At 36.4% G+C, this 21,918-nt stretch overlaps 1 protein-coding gene across 1 annotated transcript in view; it reads left to right on the forward strand.

Annotated features, from left to right (window-relative positions):
* Positions 1-21,918, forward strand: part of EPHA6 (EPH receptor A6) — a 415,820-nt gene that overhangs the window by 217,429 nt on the left and 176,473 nt on the right. The window lies entirely within an intron of this gene.

The raw sequence follows: 21,918 nt of genomic DNA on the forward strand, positions 1-21,918 counted from the left end.
ACAATAATATGTATATTCACAAGGTTGTATTAATAAACTTTGTAATAATAAACCTTGTAATTAATGGATTTTGCAGGAGTTAAAGACACTAAAATATGAATTTACAGATATTTCCCAGTTGATCAAAAAATCTTATGTGTACGAAAATACAAAATATTCCATTGTTTATCTGATTGAGCAACAATGGCATTTATAAAATTAAAAAATTCAAATGGACAGCTGTGGTCATATGATTGAAGCCGATAGATAGATAGATAGATAGATAGATAGATAGATAGATAGATAGATAGATAGATAGATAGATAGATAGATAGATGAGAGAGAGAGAGAGAGAGAGAGAGAGAGAGAGAGAGAGAGAGAGAGAGAGAGAGAGAGAGAGAGAGAGAGAGAGAGAGAGAGAGAGAGAGAGAGAGAGAGAGAGAGAGAGAGAGTATATGTATGTGCTGATGAATAAATAAAGGGAGACTAGTATAGATCTATTCCAAGCTATTTAGCTGTCATCAGCTAGCCATAACCTGGGATACTGGGATTTGAACCTGGGCTGTTTTTACATGTTAGGCACTTCTATTAGCCACTAACACACAAGCTCTCCTCCCTTATCAGCTGAGCCACAGAAATAAGTAAGTGTTATGTCAAATAACCTGTTATGCCCAAATATGGGACAGAACATACTTCCCTTTTGCCTTTCAGCTCCACCCTAGGAGTCTTCCAGGCAGGAAACCATTTTTTGTGTACATTGTGTACATTTTTATGTACATACATACATACATACATACACACACATGTGCATGTGGTGTATATAAAAAGATAACAGGGCTTTTCTCATGTAATTATGGTTGTAATATTGACTTATTTTTCATTCTCTTTTTGTACACGTTTTGGACAATAACATATGTCACTAATATTACTAAATATACAGGGAGAAGTCTCTAGCTTTAAGAAGAAGAATGACATTGCCTTAATCTGCATTTTTATCAATTTTAATATTTTTACTGTGGCTTTATCATTCATGAATTATGTTAAATTATATTCAGCTTTATTTTTTAATTTAAGCCCTTCATTATATTATTAATGGCTTGAGTTGGCTTCCTTGGGCAATGGTATAATATAAATCAATTAGACAAAGGAATAATGTGAAGATCCACACATTGTTAAGCAATGGCTGTTATTAACAGTGCATGTTAAACAATGTGTGAAACTGAATTGAACTATAGCATTATAGCTTCAATCCCCTTATTTACTTTAATGCATTTATATCCATTATAAAATATCTTCATATTTAAAATATTATGTTTTTAGGGTATAATATACTTTTTATTAGAATAACTGCAGATGATTAGCATTATTAGAAATAAATGCTATAAACAAATAGAATAGTGAAGTATATAATTATTCAGCTAGCACTGAGAACTGACAAGCCCTTTTTTGTTGTTCTGAATGTGTTTGCCAGTGTTAAGTACGGGAAAATATTGTCAATGAATTATATACAAAATAGAAATAACCAGTTTAATTTAAGCATTTTCTGTAATGATGTGTAGTAATTGACAGTAAGAGAAGCAATTCTATAATGCAAGATCATAAATGATGATGCTGTGTGCAATTATTATTGAGCAAATAAAGAAATACGTAAAATATTAAATTCCTAGATAGTTTTTTCTGCTTGCACAAAATACCATCAAACTAAAATTTAGGGTTATATAGTGTGTTTTATTTAAGTTTTACAGTTATTGAACTGTCAACATCTATGATATAAAAATATTAGTGCCTTTACTTACATCTAGTGTAAGTAAAGGAAATAGGAAATAATAAAATTGACAAAGAGAAAATAACCAAATCAAGCCCCTAAACAGTTTGAGAGGCAAAGAACTGGACGATAGGGCTGAATTTTCTGCTACAATGAATCTCTAGGTAATCACAGGATACCATAAGCCTTGAAAGCGGTATCCTGTAATGTTAAACTTTTCAGCTATTTTAGCTAAACTCTTGAAGTCTTATGCAACTGGTGGTTGTGTGAAGGCTGTTGAAGAACTCCTTTATATGAATAATAAACCTATTTACTCACATCTTAAATAATCATTGGTATCAAAGATGTGCTTATAATCTTATTCTTGGACTCCAGAGTCTTCCAGACCGTGCAGGGAAAGAGAAGGGTAAAAAAATTGCTCTTCCACACATTGCAGCTTAAGTCCTGGATCAAAGCTTCTAGGGAAAGAGATCAATAGTCTCCTGCTGTGATGAAGGTAAAACAGAACAGCTTCAAGATAGAAAGATTTATACAATCATTTGTCTCCTTTTCCTAATATTCCTAACAGGCCCTTAGCTTTTCACTATATATCTCCACATAACTAATACTGCAATAATAGAATGTTGTTTCAAAAGTAATTAATATAAAGTTTGAATCATTTTAGTAATCCTAGAGCCACTATTCTAGTTCTTGAAATATCCCAAGGCCTCTTATCAAATGAGTTTTAATTTACTTCACAGCTGATTCTCTACCTATTTCCAGATTTCTTCAGGCAAAAATTTGCCTACTGCATTGTCTTTGTTAAAACCATGTTAATGGATAGCTGCCACTTATGGACTGTTGCATTTTGTGCATTTTTATTAACAACCAAAAACAGATTGACATTTTTATACTCTTTTAAATATTTTCTGTGGGATTACCATTTTATGTATCAATGCAGACTTCCCTATAAAACTTTCTGAATATGGTCGACACTGGTTCATTCTATAATTGATTATCCTCTATTCTATGAAGTTTTTTTCAGTATAATAACTGTAATGTAATAACAGTAGGCAATGTATATGTTTATATTTTACTTTCAACCTATCATAGATTAACAAAGTACATTTTTTAAAAAATAAAAATAAACTAAGTACCCATGTTGACAATAGTAATAACACATTTTTAGAAATATAAGATGCACTGGAATACAAGACACATCAAGACTGTGAAGAGGTAAATTTTAAGAAAGGTTTTTGCACTCTGCAGGCATCCCAAACCTCTGTATGCCTCATTTTTTGTGAAACAGGGCATGCATAGGTTTGGGATGCTTGTAGAATGCTCCTGGGAGCTGGGGGGGAAACAAGCAAAAACCGGTCCATTTCCCATTCATTTGTGCCCTCCCCAGCCCCCAGGAACACTTTGCAGGCCTCTCAAACCCTCTGCATATCCATTTTTGTAAAGAGAGCGGGGTTTGGGGAGGCTAAAAATGCTGTATTCAGTGTCTAAGATGCACCAGATTTTTATCCTCTTTTGGGGAGGGAAGGTGCATCTTATTCTCCAAAAAAATACAGTATATATCATTTCATAGTGCTTTTCAGCAAAAGTCCCCAACCAGTAGCAGGGAGGGAGAAGATGGGTTTTCACGCTCAATCCAATCCTACGCATGCGCAAATGAACCTTTGCACATTCACCCACTATTTGCACAGCCTGGCTCTCAACTAACCATGGCTGGTAGCAGGTCTGGAGGTTGGGAACCTCTGGTTTATACCACTCTCTAAGCAGCTTACAGAGTTAGCATATTGCCACCAACAATCTGGGTTCTCATTTTACTGACCTCATAGGGATGGAACACTGAATCAACCTTGAGCCAGTCAGGATCAAACTCCTGGCTATGAACAGAGTCAATCTGAAATACTGCATTCTAATCACTATACCACCATGGCTCTTATAAACCAATATGATTCTGTAAAACAGCTGACAATGGTAAAAAAGCATATCTTTTCTTTTCTGATATATGTTAAAAGATGGCTTTAATACCATATCTGAATCTTATCCTTATCCAAATTATCCACTTACCCAAATGACTTATCCAAAAGTCGCAAGCATTTGAAACCTTTCTGTTTCTGCCACAGCAAAAAAAGTCACAAGATTTCAAATGTATGTACAAGCATTACAAGAGCCAAGAGCCAAGGTGGCGCAGTGGTTAAATGCAGCACTGCAGGCTACTGCTAGATCAGCAGGTCAGCGGTTCAAATCTCACCGGCTCAGGGTTGACTCAGCCTTCCATCCTTCCGAGGTGGGTAAAATGAGGACCCAGATTGTTGGGGGCGATATGCTGACTCTCTGTAAACCGCTTAGAGAGGCCTGAAAGGCCTATGAAGCGGTATATAAGTCTACTGCTATTGCTATTGCTATTGCTATTGCTATTACAAGCATCTACATTAGCCTTTGTATGTTTACTAACCATTCTTCCTCTTCCTGACCTAAGAATAATTTCCATTACATATTTTTCTATTCTTTCCCTCCATTGAAAGCTACAACTTTTAAACAAATTAATGTGTTCACCATCTAATATTTTAAAATAATCAGTTCCTACTTATAAAGTTTTCTATTGTATGCTGTAGATTTTTCATACCACATACAAGTTGATGCAAACCAATTAGAATTGTTTTTCTTATTTCATTCTCTATTGTTGCTTTGTGATGTGACTAGTTCTATGGTTTAGGGTCTTTTTTATAATTGCATTTAGCTTCTCCCTTTTGTTTATGTAATACCTTTCTAAAGCTCCTTCACCTGAATTTATTCCAGAGTTGCAGTTTGTCACAAAACCTATTGCAAAGAAAAACAATATGATGATTAAAAAATGCCACCCAAAACAAAAATCTGAATGGCACTATTTTTGAATCACAACAACATATTCACACTGTGAACATGTAGCCAGAGATGGCATTAGCAAACACTAACAAAATGTTTTTAAGGACTATTTAAACAGAGCAAAAGAAAATGTAGTTAAGACCCAAGGAAACATGAGCTGTTGTACTGGAATGGTAAACATGTTTTTATTTAAATTGGGCTAACTCTGGAAAAATAGCACAGAACAGAATCATGAAAATTTGACTCCTCTGATTCCCACTGAAAGAAAGCAATAGAACTGAAGTTATTTTTTGAGTAGTAATACATTAGAGAATAGTGGTAGGCTTAATAGTGGATTCAGCTTTAGAATTGTAAGTTCTATTATCATTAAATGTCATCCAAAATAATTAGGTTAATTAAGTGATTGTTCATTGCTATAAATACAAACAAATTTGATGAAATTGGATCCTACTTTTTGTTTTGTTTTGTTTTGTTATTTTAAGGATAGTATAAAGCAATGTATTTTATCCGATGTGAGATAAAAGACTATCCTACTTGAAAAAAGAACTTAAAAAAAGAAAGAACGAGGGCTAGGAAAAAACTTTCTCTTCAAACCAATTTAAGAAAAGGATATTTGGGGTCAAAATAAAGTTTATATTCTGTCTTCTTCCGTTCCAGTCCAACCTAAAAATTGTGACTGGTATAATCATAGTTAACAATGCAAATAGCATGTATACATTAACAATTATGACCAAGAATCACAATATACAAAGGTGCTTGAAGATACAGTTTGTTAAGCACATGCTAACATTAAACATGTTGTGCTATATAGAGTGAGGCACATGATTTATACAAGCAGTTATTTATCCAAGATTTGTCTTTCATTGCAGTTATCAAATTTTCAGATTATTAAACTATTCAGAAATCTGAAATGTGGTTCCAATAGCAGTTAGACTTATATACCGCTTCATAGGGCTTTCAGCCCTCTCTAAGCGGTTTACAGAGTCAGCATATTGCCCCCAACAACAATCCGGGTCCTCATTTTACCCACCTCGGAAGGATGGAAGGCTGAGTCAACCCTGAGCCGGTGAGATTTGAACAGCCAAACTGCAGAACTGCAATCAGCTGAAGTAGCCTGCAGTGCTGCATTTAACCACTGCGCCACCTCGGCTCTTGGAGCAACTCATGGAGCCAATTTCTAATCTGGCAGATTGAGCAAGAAAGAGATTTTATTTGTTGCATTCATATTAGTCAACAGAAAAAATGGAATGATTCAGATGATTGAATATTAGCATTGTTCGCATTTTTCAAAATCAGATTGTTTCCCTTACATTAGTTAATGCTGATGTTCTCTGGGTGAAGATCAATAAAGAGTTGAATATAATTTTAAAGCAAAGAAATATATATATATATATAGGTCAGCATTTCAGCATAGTATTTGTGTGTTTATATAAAAATAACAGAACTTTTCCTTAACTTTTTCATGAATAGTTAGAATCATTGTTTCTCTTTTATTTGTATTTTTGAAGTCTTACTTTAAGTTAAACTCTGTTCCTTATGACTTCGTATTTACATCTAGATATTTATATAAACCTAGATTATGTCTACAGAAAAGAGAGTTGGTCTCTGACAGAAAGCCACTTGAAGAGACTAGAAACATTGAAATGTGGATTTACAGGCAGCTGTTATGTATAAATTGGGTTAACAAAATCAGAAATGAGGAGGTGATAAGCTGCCTGGAAAAGCCAATGAAAATCATCAAAACTATACAAAACTGAAAGTTAGAGTATTTTGGACATGTGATATGACACCCAGAAAAATATGTCACTTAATCCTCCAATTAAAGATTGAAGGCAAATGAGGTCTAGGCAGAAGAAGAACATCATGGCTTCAAAATCTAAGTGTTTGGACAAAACTCAACAGCACTTTTCCATTCAGCCTTTGATAAAAATAGGATTGTCAAGATGATCGCCAACGTCTGATGACGGATATGGCACAAGAAGAAATTTACTTCACTATTATTTAAATAATCATACATTAATAATTTGCCTCTAACAAGAGGAATGTAACATGTAGCTGAACTGGTGTCATTATAGATACTAGATACTGTATATTGCTGTTCACAGACACAATAAGGCAGGAGGCATGGTATTAAACAATAAAGGGAAAGCAAAAATAATATATTTAAAGTATTAACTACTGTAGATCATAACATATCTGCTAGAGGATCAACCATTTTCCTTCCAAACTATAATTAGAATTGTAAAATTTCTTTGATGGAAAATATTTCTTTATTATTACAATCAAAAGAAATATCTATTATCAAGTCCTAAGTGATTGCATAAAATAGAACATATTGTGTTCAAGTATTATTGTCTCTTTAACTGCAGAAGTAGAATAAATAGAAGCAAGCTTAACCGCAGAAAGTGAACAGCAAGCTTAACAGTGAAAAGATAATTCTTAAGTCCAATCTTCCATTTTCTTTTTATATATTGCTATGATTTATGGCAGTATAAATCAATCAAGTATCACTTTCTAATACTGTATTACTTATTAGGAGAGTTTTGAATTTATTATGTTAGGTATTTGTGAACACTAGACTAAAACTATTTTTAAAAATGTTCTAGTGAAATTAGATAACATTCTGAAATTGATTTAACAGTATAATTATCATCATTTTTTCCTAACAAAAATGCACTTTTATTATCCATTTTTTAAAATAATAAATTTGGCTTGATCCTTCTGAAAATAATTCTGAGATAAAGCAAGTTGATTATAATCATGAACAATGAATCTGGAAAAAATATTACAAAACTCTTTGAAAATGTTGAATTGCACTCAGCCTAGTTAGTGATAATGGCCATGATTTTTTTTTCAACAATAGTAATTTATGATAATACTCCTAGAATCAGACATTTCTCATACAAAACTGGCATAGTGCTATCACAGCATTTTAAGTTTTATGTCAATTCAATATTCAAATGAATTTGAAATCTTTACTAAGAAGCTCTAACGTTCACATCCTTGGGCCACGTCTTGGAGTTAGAAGGAGCGAGATCCATGCTAATCAATTACTTATGGCCATAAAGAAAGAGTCACAACTTAACCATAGTTTCGTGTAGTTATAGAAAAATAATAATAGAAAGGAATAGTCTTAAGACAAATTTCTCATTCTGAACAGCTTATTTCTTTTCTATGCTACTGCTCCATAGTTGTCTGCTCAAGTTTGAACTAGGAAGTTCCATTCTAAGTAAGTTTATTTGCACTTTGCATTGTCAGTCTGATTAAGGGGTGTGGTTTTTTTTGGTTTTTTTGGTCTTTTATTGTTCTGTAGTTTTTTAATTGGGTGATGGGATATATATATATAGGTTAAATGACATATTTAAAATATTTATCTATACCATCCAGATTCTGTTGATCAGAGTGGTTTAAAAATTCTAGGAGGGAGGGAGGAAGGGATTAATTATTTGGTTAGATCTTAACTTACATTATCACCTGTCTTGACTATGAAAAATTACAAACTTTTATCTAAATAAAGATAGCTGAATCAAAAACCAAAAAATAATAATTTTTCCAACAGTTCACTAGGTGTAATTTCCAAGCATGTTTAAAACTGCAGTTCCTGTTTAAAGTTTAAGTAAAATGTTTCTATATTATGCTGTATTAAGCTCAAAGCCAAAATGCATTTATCCAGAATACAGCTATGCCAGTTATTTAGCAGTTCATTCCCTGGAGTAATTTAGCATTATTAAGAGAACTTTTAAGTCTGCCCCATCTGCATCTTTATTCATGAATTGTAATTATAAACTTAATTTTGCCCCATGTGTACATGTATATGATTGAGTGCTTCTGTTTTTCCTCTGGTCTAGTAGTTATTTAGTGGGACTTGTTATTCTATATTTTTTACCTGTGGTACTATGTTTACATTGATATCTACTGAATGTTGCATGTAACTCACGTAAATGTATATAGATGTTGTTCTTTATGGATTGTAGCTGTTTTACATGTTTTAAAACATTATGAAAAAATTATAATTTTATAGCACCTGTTTGTTTATAGGGATAGAAAGTTACCATTATGAACAATAATAATTGTAATAACAATTGAATAACAACTTCTCTAGATAACTCATTCCTCTACATAATTTGGCCATGCGTGGGTAAAAAAAAATCACATTTGTAGCCCTAACAAAGATCCTTCTTCTACAAAGACACCAGCAGATATGATGGTTCATATCAGGGGTGGGTTTCAACCGGTTCGCGGCGGTCCCTGCAAACCAGTTGGTCGGCGAACCCGGAAGTAAGTAACTTCCGGGAACGGCGAAGGGCCGACCCGCCCGCCCGTGCTCCTTACCCGGTTTTGACGAGTTTTGCGCTTCCACGGATGCGCAGGATGCATACAGCGCCTGCGCAATCCTCCAGGAGCAACTGGAGCATCGCACAGATGCTAGTACGCATGCGTGCGCCGTGCGCGTGCACGAGGATGCTGCCGGCCCTGTTCCAACCAAACCGGTTGGAACGGGGTGAGAAACCCACCCCTGGTTCATATCCATTAGATTTTTGCCCACAGAATCTCCACTTCTACATACAAAAATGCATAGAAAAGCATAGAAAATTTTTTAAAAAGTATGAAGAACAAAGAAGGTAGAAAAAAAGAAAAAAGGAGAAAAGAAAACATAGAATTATGACTTCCATTGTTTTTTATATTGGGTAATTGCTATCTTAATTTTTTTATTCCTTTTTAAACCTTGTATTTTTAAATCACCATTAACATTAGCATAATTAACATCTCAATTACCACCATCACTGTTATAATTCTGTCATCCTTCCTAGAAGGGTGTAGTAGTGCAATGTAGGTCATACCTACACATTTATATATTTCCAAATCCCATAATATAGTATATTACTAATTGTAGCAATTAAGTCACACATACGTCATTTGAAACATCTCACATATTGGTTTCGTCATCAAAGAATTAACAACATTTATTGTTAGTAAATGCAACAATAGTCATTTCCACACTTGCATATTTTGCAAGAAAAATAATAGGGATGTTTCTAAATGGGATTTTGAACATATAGCTTTGTGATCCAAAATTAAAACAAACACAGCAACCATGGGCCTAAGCAAAGATAGAAGAAAAGAATCGACCATCAAGAATCACAGTAACCATCATAAAGATGGATTAAGATTGCTGCTGTTGTAAACATAAAATTTCCTATTGTGAAATCTGAAACCAATAAATAGAATAAGGTGTAAAAAAATAAAGGTTTCCCTGTTAGTCATTTCCAGCTCTAGGGTGCGGTGTTCATCTCTGTTTCTTGGCCGAGGGAGCCAGTGTTGTCCAAAGACAATGTCCATGGTCATATAGCCAGCATGGCTATATGCCAAGGGCACATAGAATGCTGTTACCTTCCCATGAAGTGGTACCTATTCATCTATTTGCATTTGCATGCTTTTGAACTGCTAAGAAAGCAGGAACTGGGGCAAGTCAACTCATCATGTAGCATTCATGTCCAGAACCTGGGCTGACCCAGGTTCACCAGCTGACTGTTGGCTACCAGGCCCCCATTAAGAGTAAGGCATACAGGCCAGAAAAACAAATGAGTAGAATTGTACAACTAATGGGAGTAACATTGCAATCTAATAAAATAGTCATCTCATCAAAATACATGATGATTAGTATTTGGGGAATGGGGTCACTCCTTCCTTAAAGGTAACAGGATTCATTATGAAATATCCATCCAGCACTCACCACTTGTTCTCATCCATCTGTTGCAGGGTGATTTTCAAGGCGCCCTAAAGTTCTCCTATACAAGTGGTGATTTCATGGATGAATCTTGTGACATCATGTTGGAAGATAGACTTGTTTAGGCATATTTTGCAACAACTTGCATAGCCAGGCACTATTAACATCAGCGATCCATCTTTGTTGAGGGAACAACAGACCACAGAGTGGAATATTAGTGGATTATCAAAGATTTTGTTTATTCAAATAGAAATCAATTACCAGAATTCAAAGAGAAAATGAGAAAAGCAATGTTTCTGATAGCACATTATAGAATAGCGCTCTTTTTGTTTCTTTATAATATTTTCCTGTAATCTGATGGTACCTTTTAAGAAGTTTAAGGAGCTATATCTACTTGCTTAGGACTAAACATCAATAAACTAAGCAGAACTTAGACATGTAAACAGATCGGGGTGAAATTCAGCAGTTTCTAACAGGTTCTAGAGAACTGGTAGCGGGAATTTTGCGTAGTTTGGAGAACCAGCAAATACCACATCTGGCTAGCCCCTGAGTGGGAGGGAATGGATATTTTGCAGTATCCTTCCCCTGCCATGCCCACCAAGCCACACCCACAGAACCAGTAGTAAAAAAATCGAATTTCACCACTGAAACATATGCGTGGTTGTTGTGCAAATAATGATATAGGTTCTGTTGCCAATGATGAAAAATATCTGCTTTTATAGTTTTTATTAATTTTATTCTGTATTATTAAATTGTATTGTAATAGCTATAAACAATAAAATATAATTGCAGGAAAACTTCATATGTAGAGCATCCTGCTACACTCAGCTAATTTGTGTTTGTAGAGAAAATGCTATACTGACATCATAAGGAAAGAAACTGCACTCTAATACCTGCATGGCAAATTTTACACTTCTTTTTAGTACCTGGGAAGGACTTTTTATTCAGCTAAAGCTCTTGAAGTCCAGATCAGAAGCCCTGTAATCTTCATGTAATCTTCGAAAACCACTTAGAAGACAAATGTCAAAAACATTTAGAGACAGAATCAAGCATAGCAATTATGGTTTCAAAGTATAACCAGGGATAGAAGCAATATTTCTTTACTTTCTTAGCATATGAAATATGGAGGAAATGGTTTCCCTAAAATTAAGAACTATTCTTTATTGCACAAAATACATGAGTACAGATGTTTGAAGAATATACTAAAAGGTTATTTGCTATACCTCGCTGGTCATAAATTGACTACTTGCTTGCTTGTTGATTACACTGCAGGATTATATGTTTATATAAAATAGTCTCATAATGCTCCATGAAGCTTACTCACTTTTACATTAGTTTAGTACTGCAAATGGCTGCCAGCATGTCTCCTACTGCTACACACACACACACACACACACACACACACACACACACACATTGGATATGAGCCAGTAATTAGCAAATGCACTAAATGATTACAATATGCAAATTATAATTCCTCACTGGAAAATTATTTTCCTTGCTAATTTTTTTTACTTTTTTTTTGAAGGACTTTTATCTATTTCATGGAGGGATAGGGGAAACTAAAATATAGCCTAGTGGAAAAATACAGAAGTCAAGTGATATTCTTTGATATCCTTTGGCTTAAATCATAATCTGCATTAACGTTTTCATTTTTAGGTACACTAATGGTTTACCTAGGGTCATCTCAAAATGAAGTAATGAAGTTGTATTGCTGAGGAAAATAAACTACCTGGAACACTATTTTTTTTCCTTTCAGTTGTCTGAGATTTAGCTACAATTCTTCCAGTTATAAATTGAAGTGGCAGCTGCTGCTTCTGCTGACAATATCAAATACTCTCAAATGCCATGGCTATAGTGTTAACTAACAGCACATGCTTTATTTCAAATTAATTGTGACAAATTAAGAAATTGCTAGCTTGCAGATCTGCGCTGTTGAATAGTGGATGCTACTGTTTTTGTTTCAGTAAAAATATTAGGAGGAAAAAATTGCCTTGCATTTGATCTATTACAGCATACGATAATTTTGCAAAAACTGACTCTTTTAAAAACTGGGCTGAAGTTTTAAAAATTAAGATGCAATTTAGAAGATGTTTCCTTGTATCTATAATGTGTAGGCTACTGAAATAAATTGTGTTTGGCATACAATATGTACTATTATTCTGCTATTAAGTTATGATTATTTAGGCAGTTGATACTAAATTAAACAACTGATCTCTAAGAGACCGTGATCTTAAAGACTAAAAGACATTGTAAATTGTACAGTACTTGAAAGTTTATACTAACTCACCTTTTTTTTAAAATAATGAATAGAGCTTCAAGTATCAGGATAATTTTCAATAACACTAAGAATTGTACAAAGGAGACAGTCTTCATAGCAATAGCACTTAGACTTATATACTACTTCACAGTGCTTTATAGCCCTCCCTAAACAATTTACAGAATCAGCATTATTGCCCCCAACAAACTGGGTCCTCATTTTACCAACCTCAGAAGGATGGAAGGCTGAGTCAACCTTGAGCCTGATGAGATTCGAACTGCCAAATTGCAAGCAGCTGGCATTCAGCAGAAGTAGTTTGCAGTACTGCATTCTAACTGTGTCACCATGGTTTCTTATTTACCATTCTCCTAATACAGGGGTCGGCAACCTTAAACACTCAAAGACTGGGAAATTTTTGATGTGTGTTGAAGGGAGAGGACTTTAGTATCCTAAGTGTGCCCATAATTGTGATATTATTGAAATTCACCCTATTTTTATCCCTAATAAATTCTTTAACTATTTTACATGTTGGATAGCTAGTGTGGTAAGTTTATTCAATTTTATTACATTTTTGGGGATAAATTCTCATTTTAATTTGCAAATTAAAAGATACAGTAAAAGATACAGTATAACCAACTGGGGTTAACCAACCAGCAGGCCTGGGGTTGATGAGTTCTTCTCCCCTCTCGACTTGTATGGCTGTATGACTCTTGTGTATTTTAATTACGTGTATTGTGTTTGTGTCCCCTTTTCCCCTTCTGAGTTGTTCGCCGCCCTGAGTCCCTCCCGCAGAAGGGCGGCATACAAATAAACTAAATCTGAATCTGAATCAACTGCTAATTTACATTACTTGTCTAAAATATTTTTGATAAATAATCCTTAAGATTAATTGTAACCAAGTTTTAAATTATTACTAGTGAGTAGAGATATTAATTTCATAAAATACTAAAAAATAAAGATGTTATAGGTTAGAAACTTCAAAAATGCCAATTGCATATATTTGTTAATCATATTTGTAAGCCTCTCCCATCCAATCAATTCAATAAATGCACCACATAAAACATTAACAATAAAACAGAACCTGAGCTGAAGAAAATACCTATGCCATACATCCATGCTAGAGCTCCCATTCTACAAGCCTGGTATCAAATCAGGACTGAGAATAAATTTCAGAGTGATGATACATTGTTTGGAGATGGAAATCTTGTCATCCCCTGTTGCCATGAATGAATCTCTTGAAGATTATTGTAAAGATTATGTTCAATATCAGATGGTTACAATCCAGTGGTGGGTTTCCATTTTTTAATACCAGTTCGTTCATGCACATGCACACACTCATGCACATGCCGTTTATGTGCATGCGCAAAAGTGTCCAGGTGGGTGGGTGGAGCTTCCCACTGCCACCACTACTGGTTCGCCCGATCCGGACCAAACCGGAAGCAACCCATCTGTGATACAATCACAAATACAGTCCATTTACAAGTAGATCTCATATCCATTTGATATTAAACATAATCCTCCTAATAATCTTCAAGGGATTCATTCAAGTTATGAGGGACAGACAACAAGATTCCAATCTCCAGATCATGTCACCACTCTGAATTTTTTTTAAAAAAAAACAGATCTAATCCATTCTCAGTGAGGCTGTCAATAAGCAGGAGTGTCCATGGTTACCATCATAAATATTTGAGCCACTTCCAGGCTTAATAAAGTATGCCTGGAGGCTTCCAGATTCTCCCTAATGACATAGATCCAAAAATAGATATGTAATAGAAGTTAATGGAAATCAAGCATTATGTGTAATTCTGATCAAATAGGCAGAAAGAGTGGCATTTAAATTTTCTTTCTTATAGAAATTCCTGAATTTTTGTTTCTAACAGAACAACCAAATCAATGCATTGACTCCTTTTATTTATTGGCAGATGCCATGCATGGAAGAAACAATATTAAGAAAGGTGCAAATGAGAAAGAAAAGATTAGTTATTTTTCATATACCTTTTTAGTTTCAACTAAAGCAGGGAATAAGGTGGCAGAAAGAATTATTTTTGAAAAATAAAAAATAAAAAGGAGATAATGTTGATATGTTATTCATTAACATATATAGTTATATTCTTTGTTCCTTGATTATACGCATTTCACAAAACATACTGTTATTGTCCATAATCTATTGTCTCCTTTTCTGGCACCTATAAACTGAAGCAGTCATCTCATTCCTCCCGTAAGAAGAAACTTGTTTGTCTCTTGCAAGAAGAGTTTGAGGGGGGGAATAATCTTAATTACTCCCAGATAAATCAGAACCTAATCAAGCTTCCAAGCATAGACACTAGTTGCAAGATACAGCTACAATATAGAATAGGATATGATTATTTATTCATACCTATACTGCATCAGAAAAGAAGGTAGTGTATGACCTGTTTGGAGATTTTCAGGAAAGCTCCTACTGTGACAATTTAATGACACACTTTCAAACTAATTTGTTCTCATCAATTTTTCATATGTAAGACAAGCACAGGGCAATTTCATACCTCTGAGTAAAGCAAAAATGGAAAAATGCTTATTCTGTTCATTATGTTGCCTTTTTATTTAGCATTTTTTTAGGAATCTGTTTCTACTTAATAAAGCTTTGTAAAATTTTCATTATCTTAGTAATGTCTCTCATAAGCAAAAGCTCTTCATTGTAATATTACATGTCTTATTTAAGGACCTTCTTAACAGTAACTTGTGGTGACATTTATTGATATAAACATCCAAAATTTTAACAGACTGTTATCATTAGCAATATTCTGCTACATTTCAAAAAGATTTCTATTAAAATGGTAGTGTTAGGAAATAATAGTAAGTAGTTCATTAAATTAAAAGGCCATTTATCCTAGGTATGTGCATATGTTTGTATATGCATATATCTGCATGCATGCACATGCATTCATATACTGTACATGAGAATCATTTTTGTGTAGAGGTAAGGGCATCACATCATGAGTTTTAGTCCCTTCTTGGGCACAATCAGTTTCTCTCAGCCCTAGGAAGGAGGCAACAGCAAACCACTTCTGAAAAGCCTTGCAAAAAAAATGAAGGGACTAGTTTAAGCATAGATAGAATGGAAAGAAAAAAATACAAACACACACACACACACACACACACACTATTATCTGTATAGTTGTAAGTAAAAATTGTGAACCTACTCAATAGATTAATAGCTAATTTTTAAAATTTACACAAGTTATTGTACCTGAAGATCTCTATTAAGTGTTTCTATTGATAATGGAATATTTAAATATCAAAATATGTCTTGAAGGAGAGCATTCAAAGCATATGTCATGAATTTTTCGAGAACAGAACTGTGGGCACATAGTGTTGAATGAACCTATGTGCCTTAAATGTGGTAGCAAAGAATAAAATGTTGATATTCACCATGTACATCTGCACATTTGTAGCAATCAAGCCTGTCTTTCTCCCCATCTGTTTCTTTTCTTTTTCTGATTCTTTTTTTCATTTCCGCCATTCGGTTTCAGTGGAGGAGAAGATATTGGGTGTTTGATCTTACAAATTTTACTATTCTCTGCAGAATATGCAAAACTGAAATTTACTGCCAGCAACAAAGACACAGCTAGTGGAATTTGGGGATATCTATTCAATCAGTCATTTCCTATTTGTATGAAGCTTTTTCTCCAGTGATAGATCTAGTTGAAATAAAGGTATTGTAATTTTACAGTGTGGATGTCAGATCCCTAAAAGTGATACTGCCATTCAATTGGGAGGAGGGGAGCCTCAGAGTTAAATCATTAGCTTCATCTGTAACAACTGAGTTTTACAACTTTACAACTGATTTCCTGTCACCTGAAGACTGAAGGTCCCAACATCTCTGGAGGGATGTTTATGATAGCCATGTGGGATATCTTACTTTAATGTCTAACTAGAGACAGCCATGGGAACATGTGTTTTATTGACTCCCAGGGCAGAAGAGTTAAGGAAGCATCTTCATACATGTGCATTGGTCAGAATCTGCATTCGTACAAAGGGGAGGGGTCATTATCAGCTTAATCTCATTTGCATGGCCTAAAGGTTTTCATATGCTGCTTTGCCTCTAATGGTTTCCATCCTGACTGATTAAAGTTTCCTTTTGAAATAATCTGTTTCAAGAATCTTTACTTTCTCAAATTAGGAGAAGAGTCATTGGATGTTGGATGTTTATTGTACTTTTATGCCACCCTATTCCCGAGGGACTCAGGACGGCTAACAAACAAGTGGGGAAGGGGGAAATACAAAAAACAAACAAGACAGAAACAAGATACACAAAAGAGATTAAAAACAACACAACAATCACAGCAATTCAAGTGAGGCTGGGAACTCATCAGCCCCAGGCCTGCCAGAATAGCCAGGTCTTGACGGCTTTGCAGAAATCCAGAAGGGTGGTGAGGGTCCGAATCTCCACGGGGAGATCATTCCAATGGGCCGGAGAAGCCACAGAGAAGGCCCTCCCCTGAAGGGTCAACAGTCGACATTGGCTAGCTGATGGTATTCGGAGGAGGCCTAATCTGTGGGATCTAATTTGTTGTAGGGAGGTAATTGGCAGGAGGCGGTCTCTCAAGTACCCAGGTCCGATAACATGTAGGGCTTTAAAAGTAATGACTAGCACCTTGAAGCGCGTCCGGAGTCCAACAGGCAGCCAGTGCAGCTCGCGGAGGATAGTTGTGATGTGGGTGTACCAAGGTGTACCCACAATCGCTCGCGCGGCTGCATTCTGGATAAGCTGAAGTCTCCGAATGCTCTTCAAGGGCTGCCCCATGTAGAGTGCATTACAGTAGTCCAGTCTTGAGGTCACAAGGGCGTGACCAATTACATAAAGCAGCATCTCTCTGCAAAGTGGTCAACTAGGAGAGACAACATTTTATTCTACCAAGGGGACCCAGCAAACCATGTCTGAGCATAACAGTGAACAAGGGGGAATTGACTGCTGGAGAAAGATGGAACCCCCCCCCTCCCCAATACCAGAGACCTGCTCCTTGTACCCTGGCGGAGAGAACAAGGTGAGCTTGGAGGACCCCAAAGAGCCCCATTGGTCAATCGGAATCAGGACGAAAGATGGCTGGGAAGGGAGAACCAGGAGAGTCACTCTTACCCGAGGTAGCCGAAAACCAGGGTGGAAATTAGAGTTAGAAGCCCCCTCTGACCAGGAGGAACTAAATGAAGCCTCGCTGAGGGAGAATGCTCTGAAGAGGCATGTAACCCAGTTGGTGATGGAAATTTTGGAAAATTTCAACATTCAGGGGAGCTAGACCGGCAACTAAGAAGCGGTGAAAGGGCGGCAAACGGGAATGACGCCAGGGAAACTAACCCCCCTCTGGTCCCTCTGATCAAGCTGACGGCACAGCAGCAACAGCTAGGAAACCAGAAAACCCTTCCCCCCAGTTGGCCCATGGGTTGGGGGCCACTCCTAACCAACCCTGAAACCTGCAGTTAGAAAGGAAAATTCCTTCCCTGGGGGTAAAATTTGATGGGAACCCCCCAAAAATTGGATTCTTGTGGAACACGTGCTCACCTACATGCAAGAATATGGATGTAATTTTCGAACCCAAGGAGTCCAAGTGCGAGTGGTCACCCTAGCCTGGGAAGGAGCCACCGCCAGATGGATGGTGACTTTACATGATGCCGATGCACCAGAACTGCGGGACTTTGATCGTTTCATGATGGCCCTGTGATGACGGTTCGAGGACCCCCTCGCAGACCGCAAAGCATGCGGCGATGAATGGGAAATGGCATTTAACACCCCTCTTGGATGCTGTCAATTCAAAGTGCTACCATTTGGGCTACAAGGGGCCCCTGCAGTATTTATGCAATTAATAAACGAAGTGTTGCAGGAGCATCTATATAAGGGCTGCATAGTCTATATTGATGACATTTTATTATATTCTGAGACTAAGGCAGAACATGTAAAACTAGTCCGGGCGGTTCTGAACAAACTTCGCTCTGCAAAACTTTATGCTAAACTCTCCAAATGTGAATTCCACCAAGGAAAAATTGATTACTAAGGATACCGCATTTCACATCAGGACATAAAATGGACCCTTCAAAAGTGCAATCGGTACTTGATTGGGAACCACCCAGAGCATGCAAACACTTGCAAAGCTTCTTGGGATTTGCAAACTTTTACCAGTAGTTTATCCCCGCTTTTGCCCAAATTTGCTCTTCATATCACCAAGCTCTTAAAAATGAAGGGGGAGGGAAACCCGAAACTGAAGCAGTCTTTGAACTGGACAATGGAATGCCAAGCGGCATTTGAAAAACTTAAATTGCTGTTTTCGGCAGAACCAATCCTAAAGCACCCAGACACAGAGAAACCATTCGTCATACAAGCAGATGCTAGCGATGTGGCGATAGGAGCCATCCTGCTTCAGAAAAATGAGGAAAACAAATTACAACCATGCGCTTACACATCCAAAAATTGAATGAATCTGAGCAAAGGTGGGCCATTTGGGAGAAAGAGGCTTATGCAGTTCAATGGGCTCTTTTAACCTGGAGCCATTTCCTAGAGGGGAGAAAGATCCCTTTTGAAGTCTGGATGGATCATAAACATTTAGAAGCCCTAAAGACCCCAAGGAAACTCTCTCCAAAACAACTACGATGGGCTCAGTACTTTAAACGGTTTGAATTTACACTCAGTTACCTCCCGGGGGGGGGGATTTTCTGGCAGATGCACTATCCAGGAAACAGCAATGCAATAATATGAAGCCAAATGTAATCAAACCTATGATACAAGACAATCAACTAGCTGCTAGAGTAACCACCAGATCCCAGGGAAAATGAGACACTCTGGAGGACAATGACATCTCCCAAACTTTTAAATAAGCTTTAACCAGTGATGAATAGTTTTTGAGCCACAAAGACAGCTGTTTGATGAAAGATAAGCTAGCTTGGGTGGGAGGGAAGTTGTATGTTCCAGCCAGCCAAAGACTGTACTTAATGGAAAGGTGCCACGACTCCAAACTAGCAGGACACTTTGGTTTTGTAAAAACTTTACATCTAATTAAAAGTCAATTTTGGTGGCCATCACTAAAAAAGGACAAGACAATCAACTAGCTATGTGGCCAGTTGTCCAATTTGTGCATCAGCTAAAAGACGCCAAGGCAAAATGCCAGGACTGTTACCGAAGTTAGCCGAGCCCTCAGCACCCTGGAAGGAGATAGCTATGGATTTTATTGTCGAACTACCGGAAAGCACAGGAAATACTGTCATTTGGGTCCTAACAGACTTGTTTTCAAAACAGACACATTTTATACCATGCCAAACAATCCCAACTGCCAAAAGTCTAGGCAAGTTATTCCTGATACATATTTTTCACCTTTATTTATCACATTCCTGATACACATTTATTGCCCCGCAGAGAATCATCTCTGACAGAGGGGTCCAATTCACCTCAAAATGTTGGGGAGCATTCTTAAACTTACTGGGCACCACCCAAGGACTGAGCTCCAGTAACCATCCATGCACTAATGGTCAAACTGAAAATCAGAACATGGTTCTAGAACAATACCTAAGATGTTTTATTAATTTTCAACAGGACAACTGAGTTGATCTGTTACCTTTTGCAGAAGTGGCCTTCAATAAAGCTGTGCACTCAAGCACTGGGTTCACCCCTTTAAGAGTAGCAACAGACCAGGATTTCAACACCATGCCTGAACTTCCCCCAGAGGAACCCACCATTCCTTTACTAAAAGAATGGATAGACCTACAAAACACATGTCCAGTGGTTAGATTAGCGTTACAGGAAGCTAGAGAGGCTTTCAAAACTCAAGCTGACGAAAAAAAGAGTAGATCCCAAACCCTTCCATGTTGGAGATAGAGTATACCTATAGACAAAATTCCTGAAGTCGTTGTAACCATCAAAGAAATTAGGTCCACATTTAATCGGACCTTTCCCGATCACCAAAGTTATAAACCCAGTAACAGTAAAATTATTCCTTCCAAAGACACTGAGGAAAGTCCATCTAGTGTTTCACATTAGTTTACTCAAACGAGAAGTAATCTCACAACTCAGAGCATATGCACATACACCTCCTGTTCCTATCATGATAGAAGGCAAACAACATGTTGAAATTAAGGAAATCCTGGACTCTAGGACCCACAGGGGCAAAATCCAATACTTAGTTGCTTAGAAGCATTTACCTTCAGCCAAAATGAATGGGTAGAGAAACACCACGTTAGGACCCCTGCCCTATTGAAAAAATTTCACTCCCAATACCCTGACAAACCTTGTTAAAATACTTTGATGCTATTTCTTTTCCTATTTTCTCACAGGTGGATCTCTCCTTTTTCTAAAGAATGGCAGCATGTCAGATCCTTAAAAGTGATACTGCCATTCAGTTGGGAGGAGGAGAGCCTCGGAGTTAAATCATTAACATCTGTAGCAACTGAATTTTACCACTTTACAACTGGTTTCCTGTCATCGGAAGACTGAAGGTCCCAACATCTCTGAAGAGATGTTTATGATAGCCATGTGGGATATCTTACTTTAATGTCTAACTAGAGATAGCCATGGGAATGTGTGTTTTATTGACTCCCGGGGCAGAAGAGTTAAGGAAGCATCTTCACACTTGTGTATTGGTCAGAATCTGCATTCAGACAAAGGGGAGGGGTCATTATCAGCTTAATCCCATTTGCATGGCCTAAAGGTTTTCAGATGCTGCTTTGCCTCTAATGGTTTCCATCCTGCCTGATTAAAGGTTCCTTTTGAAACAATCCGTTTCAAGAGTTTTTACTTTCTCAAGTTAGGAGAAGAGTCATTACAGTGGAACACTTTCAATGATCTCTTTCTCTACCTGGAATACATATTCCTCCAATTTAACTCAAAGTATTTACCAACATTTGGAAGATATTCTATATGAACAATATTCTGTATCAGACTCACTTTTATATAGAAGTTTTGTATAGTTCCTTTTGAACTCAGATTCAGAAAAATGTAGTTGTAGCATCACAACCAACTCATCAGTATTTTTTGAAATCTAAGTTTTTATATAATGGAACAGAATTTCACTAGAACACTGTATTTGAATATTCTTCACCTTAATGGATTGTATTCATTCCATTACTTTCTTCAGATTTTCTGTACTATGAATGCATAACAGGCTAGGTTCAAGTCTCAAGCAAAATAAAATATGTTCCCATTTTTATTAACTTTCAACAATTTTAATGGAAAACAACTACAATACTAAGCTGTTATCTCCCATTTCTAGGCATGTTTTATTATGCAACACACATAATTTTGAACAACAGACAACAAAATCTATATTAAAAAGTCTTATTGGCAAAGAATTGTTATGTCAGTTATGCTCT

The sequence above is a fragment of the Thamnophis sirtalis genome, unplaced genomic scaffold, assembly GCF_051295495.1.
Source record: "Thamnophis sirtalis isolate CommonGarterSnake01/CBP01778 unplaced genomic scaffold, rThaSir2_p1.2 scaffold_8, whole genome shotgun sequence".
NCBI classification, from domain to species: Eukaryota; Metazoa; Chordata; class Lepidosauria; order Squamata; family Natricidae; genus Thamnophis; species Thamnophis sirtalis.